The sequence below is a fragment of the Strix uralensis genome, chromosome 13, assembly GCF_047716275.1.
Source record: "Strix uralensis isolate ZFMK-TIS-50842 chromosome 13, bStrUra1, whole genome shotgun sequence".
Taxonomy (NCBI): Eukaryota; Metazoa; Chordata; class Aves; order Strigiformes; family Strigidae; genus Strix; species Strix uralensis.
Window position 1 is genome coordinate 9,756,600 of NC_133984.1, and position 13,248 is coordinate 9,769,847.

A 13,248-nucleotide genomic window follows, 5' to 3' on the forward strand; every position below is an offset into this window, starting at 1 on the left:
CCTGCAGCAGACCATGTTGAAATTCTGAACAGTAAAATTATGGAGCACCAGGACTTCTTGGTGGGAAGCTGCGCATGGCCTTTCTGTATATATCCCCTTTTCCCTCTATCGTTCTCTACCACCTCTACAGTAAGCCTGTTGCAGCCTACATGTTAACCAAAAACTGATCAATGGGAATGTCAAAAAAAAAAAAAAAAGCACTATAGAAACAATTAACAAACAGCGCTCTGTTATATGAGATATACAAGTAGGAAATTATAATAGACTTTTATAACACATTACTTTAACACACTTAATCATTTTATGACTACCATCCTGATAAGTGCATCTGCACAGCGGACTGTTGGTTTACTGTATACTATCGATGGATAAATGTTTGTCTTGTTTTTGAAGTGTTATCTTACTGTTTTGTTTACATCATAGTCTATTGATTTGTTTTAAAGTGTACATCATTATCAAGTATACTCAATACCATTTTTTCATTATTGTTATGTCTTAAGTTTTCATATACTGTAGGTTTTATGGGTTTTTGTTTGTTTTTTACTAAAAATGTTATTGTGGGAAACAGGAATTATGTGCTTGAAAAACACGACACAGGAATGTTCTGCCCTTTGCTGGATTTTACTGTTAATGTCAGCTAAAGTTGCTTGTGTTAAATGCTCCTTTTATCATGTAAAATTTGCCTTCAGATAGAGTCTCCAAATTTTTAGTACAAGTAATATGAAAGGACGGCTGTAATTTTAGTCCAGTTCAGGGTATTACTTTCAATACAATGAGCTGATTCTGGAAACTTTTGGAAAAAAACCCACAAAAGCCCAGGTTCAGTAAGGGGACAGGAATGATTTGCTCAGACGGTGGTAAGCATCAAGGGATTTCTGCAGTTCTGTTGTCCATTGAAGTGCATTCTCAGCTGCAAACGGCGCACAATCTCTCTTGCTGTTCTCATGGTGCAGTCAAAACAAAAAAAAGGTGGTGAAGTGAGACAGCTTCAGCTGGGCAAAGACTCATTGCGTTGGAGAGGAGCAAATGCCAACCGTTAGCTGGAGTGGGCCCATAGCCATGGCTTAGCCCAAGCTGGGTAATAGTGTGCCCAGGGGCTTGTCTCCACTAAACGCGCTGAAACATTTTGGCCTGAAATCTTACGTGGCTCTTCTTGAAATTTTGTCAGCATGCACTGATTATTTAATCACCATTTTCCATAAGTGGGTGATTTTTTTCCCCGTGATCTCTAGCCCTTTAAAGCAAACACATCGGTAACAAAGCAGAAGAAAGCTCAGCATAAGCTTTCTACCACAGATAAGCATTCATCTTAATGGAGCTCCTGTAGGTCAGTGGATTTATTTTGGCACCTTCTACTTGATCAAGAGCAATGTTTGCCACACAACAAGGGCTAGTTCTCAATACCTCCTTTTCATACGCACGAATAAAACAATTTCCGGCCCGTGCACCCTGGACAGCCCCGCCTGTCGTTACGCTGCGTTGCTGAACAATCTGGCTGCAGAATGCCATTTTGGTTGAGGATACAGCCAAATTCATCCCTGTCATAGCTCTACAGTATCATTGGCATTATGGAAGAGATGGATTTGTTGCTGTAAATCCACGAACTCCATAGAAGGAGAAAGAGAGTTGTTATTGAAACGGAGCAAGAGGCCAGCTCCCAGTGTCTGGAGGGCCGGCCCCCCCGAGCTCACAGTGGTCCTATAGGGTGCCAAATTCTGACAGCCAGGTCTTCTTTTCTTTTCTGAGTTCCTTGGCATTGGTTAGAGACTTTCCTTGCCCCCTCTCCTCCAGTGTGAGTGCAGATAGTTTGCTAGATGTGTATCTCCACAGTCCACAAGTGACGGAGGGGCGTTTGGGGCACAACCAGTGCATCACAGAGTAGGGTCTGACTATCTGCCTGTGGAGACTCATTCATAGCAAGAACCTTTGAAGAGCCCAGCTCACAAAGGCCTTGTGCCAGAAGGAATCTCTTCATTCACTTCAGCAAGCTTTGAACCAAACCCTGAGACGGGGGGAAAAACACCCCCCACCTCCAAGACCCTCCTTTATGAACCCCCGTGTTTTGACAGTTGCTTGTGTTCATAGATGTTCCCCAGCCATCAGCGTTCACAAGCAGCAGCGTTGCCTGAAATCAGTGACTCTCATTTATATTGGTGACCGCATACCTGTTCTTTTCACCACTGAGTTTCTGTTTCCCAAAACCATAACATTGTTAGTGGAAAAAGTGGATTTGAGTACTTCCTGTTTGAAATTATTTGTGTATCAAAAATGGGTTTTGCACAACCTGTGCCAGTGCCTCAACAAAGAACAGAGCTGATCTTCTTAAGCCAGAAAGGATGCATTCAAGCTTGTATGGCTTTATGAGTTCAAGGAGGTTGGAATTTTTTCAGTGCTAAATGGATTTTTGTATATCTTGACACTTTGATGTAACCTCCTATTTTATTTATCGACTTAAACATCTGGCATAGATGTGCATAGAATGTAAACCTAGAATACAGCTGTTTTCATGTCACATTTAAAGCACTGAAAAAAAAAGCGTTTAAGGATTATTTTTTATTAAAGAGGTCCAATGAGGGATGTTCAGGGTAGTTATATTAGGTGCCACAACAGTTTTTATATTGCTGGCAAATTTAGAGTTAATTTGTAAATGAGTTTAAGGAAAGAAAAGCTTGAAGCACTAAACTTCACCAAATTCAAAACAATCTCGGCAAAAATGCCATTTTGAGGTAGCACTATTTAAACTAGTTGTGCAATGACTTGCTCTAATTTTCTTTGTTCAAGAAAGAAAAGAAAAAAAAAAAACAGTCGCCAGACTATAAATTTCCTAAATAGACTATTACAAAGTCACCGAGCTAGTTAGTGACTCTAAACAAATGTCATAAAAGCATGAATATCATCCTTTATTTGACAAGAGATGTATGTAAGTTTGTTTAAATCGATATAATTTTAGTGACATTTTTATAAGCTTCCCACTTTCCATGAACCTATATTTTTTATTTATCCAAAGTTATTTCTCTTTGTCCATTTCTCTCAGCCTTATGCAAACAATATGCAAGAAATGCTGAAACTTGGATAAAACGGGTCATGCAGAGGGAAAATGAAAGCTGAGATTGATCATTTTCACGAAAAAGGTTGTTAGTAGTTTCAATAAGAAGTACTACTACTAAACTGTAACATAAGCAGACAATAAAAGAGGGATTTAAAATAAAATGGATTCATAAAACTATTAAGATTATTTTTGTTAAATACAGTGTTTTTAGTAATTTGGAACATGATTTCACAATCAGCCGTGTTTTTTAGTTGGAAATTTCTAGCTGATGATTTTTGACTGTGTATTTTTGCATCGCGATGTTCTAGAAACCGTTACCTCCCTGGCCAGCCCGCGCCGGCCCCCTTCCCGAGCACTCCAAAGCGCTTTCCCTCTCTGCCATCCCTCCGTGCCGTCTCGCACCACGCTCGGAGCGTTCCCGGACGGCGGCACCGCCGGGCCGGCCACCGACCGCAGCCGCGCCGGCGTTCCGGGTTGCGGCGGCGGGGTCCTGCCGGCGTGCCGGTGGCGGCGGACGTCCTGCCGGAGCGGGGCCGCCGCCGTCGAGGCGGCGATGGAGATGGGTATGTGTCTCGTGGGTGCGGCTGGCCGGAGGAGGAGACGCGTGTGCCTGGCGAGATGTCTTCTCCTCCGCCTCGCGGGCTGCTGGCTGGCGCGGTAGAGTAGCTCTAGGACACGCGGGTACACAATGATTGAGAAACTGGAGTCCTCGTTTTGTTTATCCCTTGTACATTTCACAGACATGAAAATTGAAAAAGGTGAAATTTATGAGGAAAATCTAATTTCCCATTCCTGTTGAATGGATTTAGTTTGATATTGACCTGATTTTACCATGTGCCTGTTGAAGGCCTTAGAGTATATACTGTATGTTAAAGACTGTAATAACTTTAAAAAAAAATAGTTGATAGCCTAATCCAAATGTAAATAGAGCTACAACACATTGTTACTAGGCTACAACGCATTAATTCATGTCATATATTTTCATTTCTCTACCATTAGTTTTTAAGGTTTTCATTATTGCTTTTTTTGATATCTTTAGTAACTAATGAATTTAATTTTGAAGGAGAGTTAGAGAAAGTTTAAAATTTTTAATACATGTATTCAGCCCATTTAGTTATATTCTAAACCAACACTGAAGCATGGTAAGGTATAGAATACAGTCCATAACTAGTTTGTATAGTTTACAGTTTAAGAACAAAATTAACTTTGTATGTAACTCCTACAATGATAGATTCATTGTTAACTAATTATATTAAGTTGTTGTTGCTATGGCAACAAAACTACAACATGGCTACCTTTGTATACATTATTTGTGAAATTTTCACATGTAAATTAAAAGTGATGTGTAACAGTATGAGCTTGTTAAAGGTACAGTTCGATACTGTCAGATAAAGATATGATTGAATATTTTTAAAATCCCAAAGTCCCATGTGAACGCTGAATTTGTGTCTTTAAGGTCACTTTTTCAGTCAAGAAGTTTACAACACATGGATTTAGAGTCAGGTTTTATAGCTTGTAGAAATTGTTGTGTGGCAAGGGTTATTCCACAGTATTTTCACTTCAAAAACACGACAGCCTGTATTTACAACGTAGTGACCGGTCTTGCTTTCATTTCACATTCATTCACACAGGGGGAATTCAGAATTAATCCGTTTCAGTACTGTAGCTCTGCCTGCAATTTTCTTTTCTCCAGAAATTGAGCACTCGCGCAATTACGTTATGATCAGGGCTAAATAATTAAGCATATAACTATTTTAATACTAATTTATATTAGCAAAAACTGTACATAAGAAAAAAAATATTGTGGAATGACCCTGTAACAGTGTTGAAGATACAAATATGCTGCAGTTAAACTGATTCAGTTAGTGTACGAATGTGTGAGACACACCTTTTTTGCACTTATGTACATAGTCCACGAAAGAAATCCTTGGAACTTATTTTGAATATAAAAAGTCTGTAATAATACAGGAAAAGTTTGTAAAAGAGATAGGTATTACTAAGGCTTTGAAAAGGAGGAGTTTTTTGCTATAAAACTTATCTGAAAGCATGATGTTGCTTTGCTGTTGTAAAAGCTTTGTAGTTTGCCATAGCTTATTATACAGCAGACTGATAACAGGTCAGCTCCAACCTGCAGCACAGAGAAATGGGAAACAGTGCTTAATTAATTAGTAAGGTCACTAGCAAAGATTTGAATTACTTTCTTTCTTTTTTAATCGGCCTAGATTTTCAGACACACCCTAGATCATGTCTCTGATAGGTTGTGTTCTCAGTGAATCCTATTAGGACTGATAGGTCCGTGGCAGCATACACACAGTTTTCCTAGCACCTAATCCTATTTCTAGCTGGAAGTGTTTATCTGTTAGAGGTGACTGTCATTGCAGCGAGTGTTTTAAATCCCAGAGGGAATTTGAAATGTCGCAACTTACTGATTTTTGTTGTCGGGGGGTTTTTTTCCACTCTTTTGAGGCAAGATAACAAAATGGAAGGGACTGGTGAGCGGTGGATGGACAGTGGTGGTTTTGGTTTGTCTTGGGCTGGTTTCCTCTTGCTGTATGACAGCTGTGGTGTTCATTCAAGAGAGCCACGTGGCAGCCTGGTGCTGTCTGCTCAGACGGCGCTGCTGGAGGAGTGTTGGGGCAGGGGGGTGGAGGCTGGTCGTGGCAGCGTGGCCAGCTTCTGGCTTAACAAGCCCCACTGAGCTGCTGCTAAAGGAGAGCAGAGCCGTGGTCCCTCAGCCTGCTGAGCAGCCTCTTCGTTCCCTTTCCGCTGTGTTGGTGGTGCTGCCAGGGCTCTGCAGTACCCAGAGGGATTTTGGAGAAGCTGAAGCGCCTGTGTTGACCCATTTATTTTTGATTGGAACAAGTTGTGTGGGATTTTTTTTTCGCAAAACCCAAGCCCTAGATTTGCTTCAGAAAGGTCACTGGTTTTGCCACAGAACTGGTGGGTGGTGGCACCCGATGTCACCGTCTCCCTTTCCTGCCCATTCCAGGGTTGGGGACTGAGGTGTCACTGCCAAGGGCAAGCCCTGCTCTTCAGCCACTGCTGCTGGAATCTCTGAGGTTTCCAACTCCTCGTGATGCCAGCCCACATTGCACCACGGGGTTTGTTTAAGCAGGTGGTTTGCTGAATTGGAGCTGTAGCATCATGTGGTCCCAGTGTCTGTAAAATGGGGAAAAATCAGGTGATGCCTCTCTTCATAGGTGTTATAATAACCTAGGTTTTAATATGAAATAATCAGCTAATTCTAGCCACCGTGCTATTAAGGCTTCCCTTTGCTGTAATCAATTTCAATAATCAAACTCTTTCTCATTTCTAGGATTATGAGAGAAAAATATTTTGCACTATGTGAAATGAATCGTAGCTGGTCAAACTTCTTTTTGTTGGGGTAGGAGCATGATCATGACAACACTGCTAAAATCTTTGCTAGTGATCTTTACTGACATCCTCTATCATCAAAAATAACTCTATATGCCTCTCAAAAGAGATATTTAAACATGCAAAAATAACACAACTATTAAATAAAATGAAGTTATTTTTCCAAACACACAACAGAGAGAATTACCTGACACCGAATTACAAGGTTCCAGTTCTTTATTACTGTACACAGATGCTATTTGATAGTGGTGGAAGCCAAATGATTTTGTTGCCATGGCTTTTGTATCCTAGCAGATGAGGGGATGATAAGACCATTCTTAGATTGGATTATGGGATTTTTTTTTTCTTTCCAACTAGCTTTGTTTTAATTATATTTTTATTTTTAATCATGAAAACGAACCAAGACTCCCCACACTACTATATCACCTGACAACAGATCACTATTTTTTTTTAATAGAGAGTTGTATTTTAGGCAATCACTGAAATCAAAGAGAGAATGTTCTCCTAAATTGTCAATTTTTAATTTAAATATATAAAAACATTTATACTGTACTGTGTAAAGTAGATCTTTGAAGCACATTCTTCTTTTCATAGGCATTTCTGGTAAAACAAAGTAAGGGAAACATTAGATATCAATTTAATGGTATAGTTTAGAAAATATATACAAACGATTACAGTTAGCCCTGTGGAATTGTAAGAAATTAAAATATCATCAGATCCAGACAGGCATAGACTAATGCAATATTTCAGTTCCATAACATGATAGTTCATTCCCTCAACTGCTACCAACAGGGTGTACGCTTTGAATTTATTTTTCTTTTTGCCACGTTATATTGCTGTAGTGCTTGTACGTGCTTTAGAAATGTGCATAATGCTACTCATTTTAGTATGTTACTTCTATATTGTTATTGTTTATTTTTTGATCTTTTAATAAAGTGTATAAAATTCTTGGTTATGTTTTTTATGGATCCATATCTACACATTAATAGGAGTTTACTTTAAAAACTTTTAAAGTTCCAGTTTATTAGTCCCAAACTTCAAAGGTTCTGATGTAAAAATAATAACTAATTAATTTGATTCAATGTTATATCTAAAGTGTAGAACAACAGAATAAATTTCTTTCCAGAAAATACCTTCAGTATTTTGAATTCTGTAGCCAGTGCCTCCTTTTTATTGGATGCATTTGGCCTATCATATTAAAGTTACTAACACAAGAAAGACATTTGTATTTTAGAAAAATAAAAAGTAAAACTTTCCAGATGCTGCCTTTTGGTTTCTCTTGTGCCTTAGACCTTCTGAGACACATGTGATGTGGTATGCTTCGTTTGTATTTTGCCATGCTTCCTTTCTGACCCTATCTGTGTTGTGATTAGAAAGGAGATCAGAGCTGTGCATTTGAAGATAACCATGAAGAATAAATTAACTATCATTCAAAGGCCTGCAGCTTTTGTAGCACAGTGATGTGTGTATTAATTTTTCTCTTTCAGCATTTGTGTCAGATAACCGCTTTGAATGTCCCAGTGCAATAATACAACAGTAAGCTCCCTTTGGCAGCGGCCTGGATTCCCCAGCTCTCCTCCAAGTGCCCGGCTCATCCCTGGGCTGCACGGCCGGGCTCACGCCTCCGGCTGGCACAGACTGGGGATGCCTCTCGCCATGGCACAGAGCAACCGTGGCCAAGCTTGGTCTAGACTTCTGCAAGAGAAAATTGCTTCTTGCCGAGTTTGTCTGTCCCTTCTGTAACGTTGCATAGATTTAGAGGTAAGAAAATTGCTCAGCAGCGTTGCTGCCTGTGTGCCAACAGCATTGCTGTAAAAGGGGGCTTTTACACTTAAACTGGCTTGAGATCACCACTCGCTCACTCAAAACTTTAGCTTTTACCAGCCGGTCTCAACACACGTTGGGTCCAGCTGGAGGCACCGAGCCAGGGAGTGTGGCTGTGCCGGTCTGCAGCATCGCTCGTCTCATGGGCGGCAGAAGACGAGATCAGGAAGCCCCTGAGGACGTGAGTAATTGAACTCTGCTAACGTCTGAGTGGTGTTCTGGCCTCGGCACCCACGCTGCTGCCACCCAGGGGACACCACGGGGGTGGGTGAGCCCAGATGATGCAACCAGAGGGGTTTGATGCCAGCACCAGGGAGGGGAGCGCAGCATAGGAGGGATCATTGGCCATTTTCCCAAAGGAGTTCGAGAATCTGACTCAGGGAAAAATTAGGAGTTTGAAAGTAAATATTTCAGGGGATGCAAATCTGCTAGAGCCGGTAGGGACAGGAGCAGTGGGGAAGAGGCACGCTGCAGGAACAAGCTGTGCAGGCACTGCTCCTCCCCATCACCCTTAGTAGGACAAGCTGTTGACTTTGAGAAACGGCAGACTGAGCCCAGGACAAATTATATAACTGTTTCTTTTTCATTAGCCTGTTTCCCTGACTTCTTGCAGGTTAATTGACTCCATTTTTGTGTCAAGGCCACTTAGAGCTTTTTTCTATAAATGACTCCTACCTTGTCTGATGGCACAATTAAATGCCAGAATTTTTTCTAAAACAAAAAAAACAGGGAACTGAAACTTTTCTAAGCAGTGGATGTTGTGGAAGGATGGGATCCTTCCTGAATGGTTACTCATGCCAGCTTTTCTCTGGTTTGCTTTCTCTGCAGGAAGGGTACAGGAGCTTGCAAGGGATGCTTCACTTGGAGCTGTGGGGAGGGCTGAGCCTTGGCTGCTTGGAGACACCAGCTCTACTCAGGAGAAGCATCCGCTGCAAGGAGAGTTGGGGGTGGGAGTCCCACACCAGCACCAAAACTCCAGAGTAGCCCATTAACAAGAGACTTTAAATTGTGTTTCAAGGCCAAACAGCATCCTTGGGCCAGGGATGTGGGATTTCACCTGGGGCCCATTTGCAGAAGTCACAGGAAGAGCTGCTGCAAACCACTTTATAGATGAAGTTGGATTAAAGGATCTAAGCAAACTATATATGATAACTGTATTTAGGGCATGTGTCATCTGGAAATATTGCAGCACCTAGCCTATCTTCCTCCCCACTGGGGCACATTTGTGCAGGAAAGCCAAGTTTAATAAAAAAATCTCCATTTAGCTCTTTGGCTGTTGAAGCTTCAGTGAGAAACATGGAGGAAAAAAATCTATTCAAGGCTTGCTTCATATTCAGATGCCAGTTTTTATTCAATCTGGACTTAGTGCTGGATAAATAGATCACTTTGATCTATTTATTATGAAAAAAAGGAGAATGGAGAAATGTTTGGCTAATGCCTTGTGAGTTGTGGATGTAAAATATCCTCTCCAACACAAGCAGCCAGTTAACCCTTCCCAGGCGGGGTCACGTCAGAGCACAGGGCAGCTTGAGGAACTGCCTCTACCCTCTCACCTGTGCGCCAAGCTGTTACTGCAGACAATGGACCAGTGTCACCCCTTCCAGCCCAGGTGGGACCCTGCCTCAAGTACATCTGTGAAATGGCAGCACATCCCAAAAAAGGGATCCCTGTGAAGGGCCTAGGAAGGCTCTGGGGTGTCTGTGGGCAGGGGGACCTGCACAGACACAGAAAGAACTGCAGCCTGAAGGCCATGGGGAAGGGCTTGGAGGAGCAGATGCCCAGCAAGCCAGCTCTGATGGAGTCCCAGCCAGCCTTGGCTCAGCTGGAAGGTGTTTGCTGCAAATGCCTTTGCCCTTTCCTCCTCATTTTGCTTTTTTCAGGGTGGCTCTGCCAGTCCGTTCAGCAGCTGTGTGCGCCATCCTCTCCCCGGCTGTTCCCACTGCCCTTGCCCTGGATCCAAAAGTGTAAATCCAGCCCCGGGGCGACAGCACTGCGACACCCGTGCTGGCTGCCGCAGCGAGGATCACCGCAGCCGGGCAGGAGGCCGTGGTGTGATGCTGCTGCGGTGTTTATCTCTTCACAGCTGCAGCTGAGTTTCGCAGAGGTATTTCTGCTTTGCTCCACGGTGCATGTAAAATATTTGCTCATAAATGTTATCTGCGCCTTCCCAAGGGAGCTGCTGCCTTTTTCCCCTCTGCAGCCATCGCGTGCTCGAAGCCTGTGTTTATAATCGATGCGGCTTCTGCTTTAATGCTTTATGCTACCATAATTCAGCTGATCTCCATGGCAGTGTTTCTGCTGCAGCTTCTGTATGTCCCGCGCATGCCATGGCAGCTGGCGGAGGCTGGCTTTGCGGCCGTGTCCCTGCTCACCCCGCAGCCCCACCAGCCCTCTGTTATGCCCCCGTGCCTGCAGTGTGGCAGCACCCGGATGCTTGGAAGGGTTCCCACTGGCTCCTGGTGATCGTACCAGGGTGCCAAGGAGCACTGGGTGGTGTTTTGGGATGAGCCATCTGCACTAAAGCGAAGGTGCTTGTGAATACTTTGCAAAGTTTCTGGAAAACACCTGTTGAAGGAAAATACTGTTTGCTTTCCCCTGCAGAAACACAAGCCTGAATGAAAGCCAACGGCCATCTCGCCCCAGGGGGTGAGCCTGCCCGAGGGTCACATTCTGCCACGCAGAAAAGGAGACACAAGACACTGCCCATTAAACCATCGCTGTTCTCAGAGCCAGTGTGTGGCGGCGCCGAGGCAGGGGTAATGCAAAGGTAAGTCTGTATATTTGCTGGGTGCAGGGTGCTGGCAGCCACCCCAGCCCTGTGATGTCTGGGCGCGTGGGAGGAGCGGGTGCTGGCTCAGCAGCTCCCCTGCTCTGAGCATCCTCTGGGGTTTGGGAGCTGGGTGTGCCCAGTCCTGTTCCCCTGGCCCTGTCGTGCCCTGCAGTGGGGGCTCGGGGTAGGCAGGGGCAGCATCTACAGCAGGAGGACAGGGGGTGACATGGGGAGATGGAAATACACACGTGGAGATGCTACTTATGCTATTGCAAAAGTCAAGGGGATTTTGGAGTGGGTAATGAGGGCAACCTGGGGCTCTGGGCTGGGCAGGATGAGGCCTTGGAAGACTTTTTAATTCCCCACGTCACACAGTCTAAGGGTGGGGGCTATGGCTGGATTTGGCCCAGTGAGGTTGGGCAGACGGTGGCCTGTGCTGAGGAGGGAGGTGGGCTGCAGTACCCCTCACCAGGCTCTCATCCATCTGCAAGCTTTGCTCAATTATGGGAAATCCTTTAAGCTTTCGCATTAGTGCTCTATTTAGGTCTGCACTGTATTAGGGCTTGGCACGGGGAGCGGAGTCAGATTTCTCACTTAATAAAAAATGTTTTAAAGGCATTTGTCATTGTGGGCCTGGCGCCGCGAGCCAGGATGCTGGGGCGAGCGGGCTGGGTGCTGCGGGAGGTGAGGGTGCTGGGTGCTCCACGACCTGCCACGCTTGGCCCTGGCCAGGTCCCATCTCTGCCTTGCCTGTACTCTGCCATGTGCTGCCTGCACAGCTCTTGCACACACAGCCAGCCCCATGCTCCCACCCTGAGTATTGGGGCACTTGCTGACAGGACAGAAGGGCCAGGTCTGCCCCAATTCCCCACCCAGCCCGGGGTCCACACAGGGTTGTACATCCCAGGGCTGCAGCCAGTGACCTCCTGGCCCATCTGCATCAGCTCAGCCGTGGGCAGAGCCCAGCTGCCCTCCCACGAGGCTTCGGGGCTGCCGTGCTGGCAGGAGGCCCGTCCTGCTGGCAGTAAATGTGTCATCAGATGGTGATAAGGGATAATGAGTCACGAACGCCCACTGCCAGCCAGCCTGGCCAGTCCTGGTGCAGGGCTGCAGCGCACAGGCAGGAGCGGGCAGAGCTGATCTGCTCCAGTCCGAGCTGCCTCGCTTCTCCTCTGCCTCTCCCCACCTCCAGCCTCATCATACTGCTTCTTCCACCAGACACCGAATGCTGGAGCATCCCTCTGGCAGCGCTCACCTGGGGCTGGGGTGACAGCTCCGCTCCCCTGGTCCAGCGTGGGGATGCAGTTGTCCCTTCGTACCCCTGCTTGCAGGTGCCCAGCACTGCCACAGCTCTGCCCACCACTGCCCGACAGCTTGGCGAGGATGGTGCTGGGGGGCTGCCTGTCGAAATGTGGGTCCCCTGGACTGCAAGTAGCTGAAGCTGGGGCTGGGCCAGCTCAGGGTGTGTTGCCAGGAGCAGGAGGAGCCTCTGGACTCCCCTTTTTGGTGTGGGTTTTTCCTTTAATCTGGTAATCGTTGAGGCAATGGAGTATTCGATCCAGACTTTGAGCTGCTGGTGGTGGTGTCTGTGGCAAACATCCCATGCTCTTGTGGAGGGCAAAGCTCAGCCCTCGGCTTGCGTTAGCAGGTGGGTGAAGAGCCCTCGAGCGCCTTCCCTCCCTGCTCTACCCCACAAGCAACACTTCGGCACTTTGCTCCTCTCCTAACTCTGACCTGTGCAGCCATGCGAGGGTCCTGGCCCAGATGAAGCCAAGCTTTTGCACCAGACTGTGGCTGTTGCAAGGACAGGAGACAAGTTATGTTGTGGCTCAAATGACATCCCCTGGGCAAGCCCAGTGTGAGCGCGTGTGGCAGCCCCACAGCCGGGGGCTCGGCCAGGAGCCCCAGCAGCCACCCTCCATCTTCCCCTTCCCTCCAGACCTGCCAAGTGAACAGGAAAAGCAAAATTTTGCAGGACCCTCATGGATCTGATGCCAAACCAACCCCAGGAGCAAAAGCAGCCCTAGCACATCCTCTCCCAAAACCACCACTGAGGTCCCCAGGGAGGGCCCCAACCTCATGCAGAAATCATCCTGACGGGGAAAGCTTTTATTTTCTTTCTGGTTTTGTCTTCTCCAGGGCTGGGCTTGATTATTCCTTTCAGCAACACAAAGTGCTAGAGAGCCTCAGCAGCCAGAGATCAATTTTCTCTGATCTTGGCGCAACTTCT

The 13,248-nt window shown here is 45.6% G+C and overlaps 1 protein-coding gene across 17 annotated transcripts in view; it reads left to right on the forward strand.

Annotated features, from left to right (window-relative positions):
- MBNL3 (muscleblind like splicing regulator 3) overlaps positions 1–7,679 on the forward strand; it is a 96,816-nt gene extending 89,137 nt beyond the window's left edge. For all 17 annotated transcript variants that reach the window (XR_012630720.1, XR_012630722.1, XR_012630721.1 and 14 more), the window contains one exon: positions 8–7,679. The gene's annotated coding sequence lies outside the window, so the exon portion shown is untranslated. The remainder of the gene's footprint in view (positions 1–7) is intronic.
- The last annotated feature ends 5,569 nt before the right edge of the window (positions 7,680–13,248 follow it).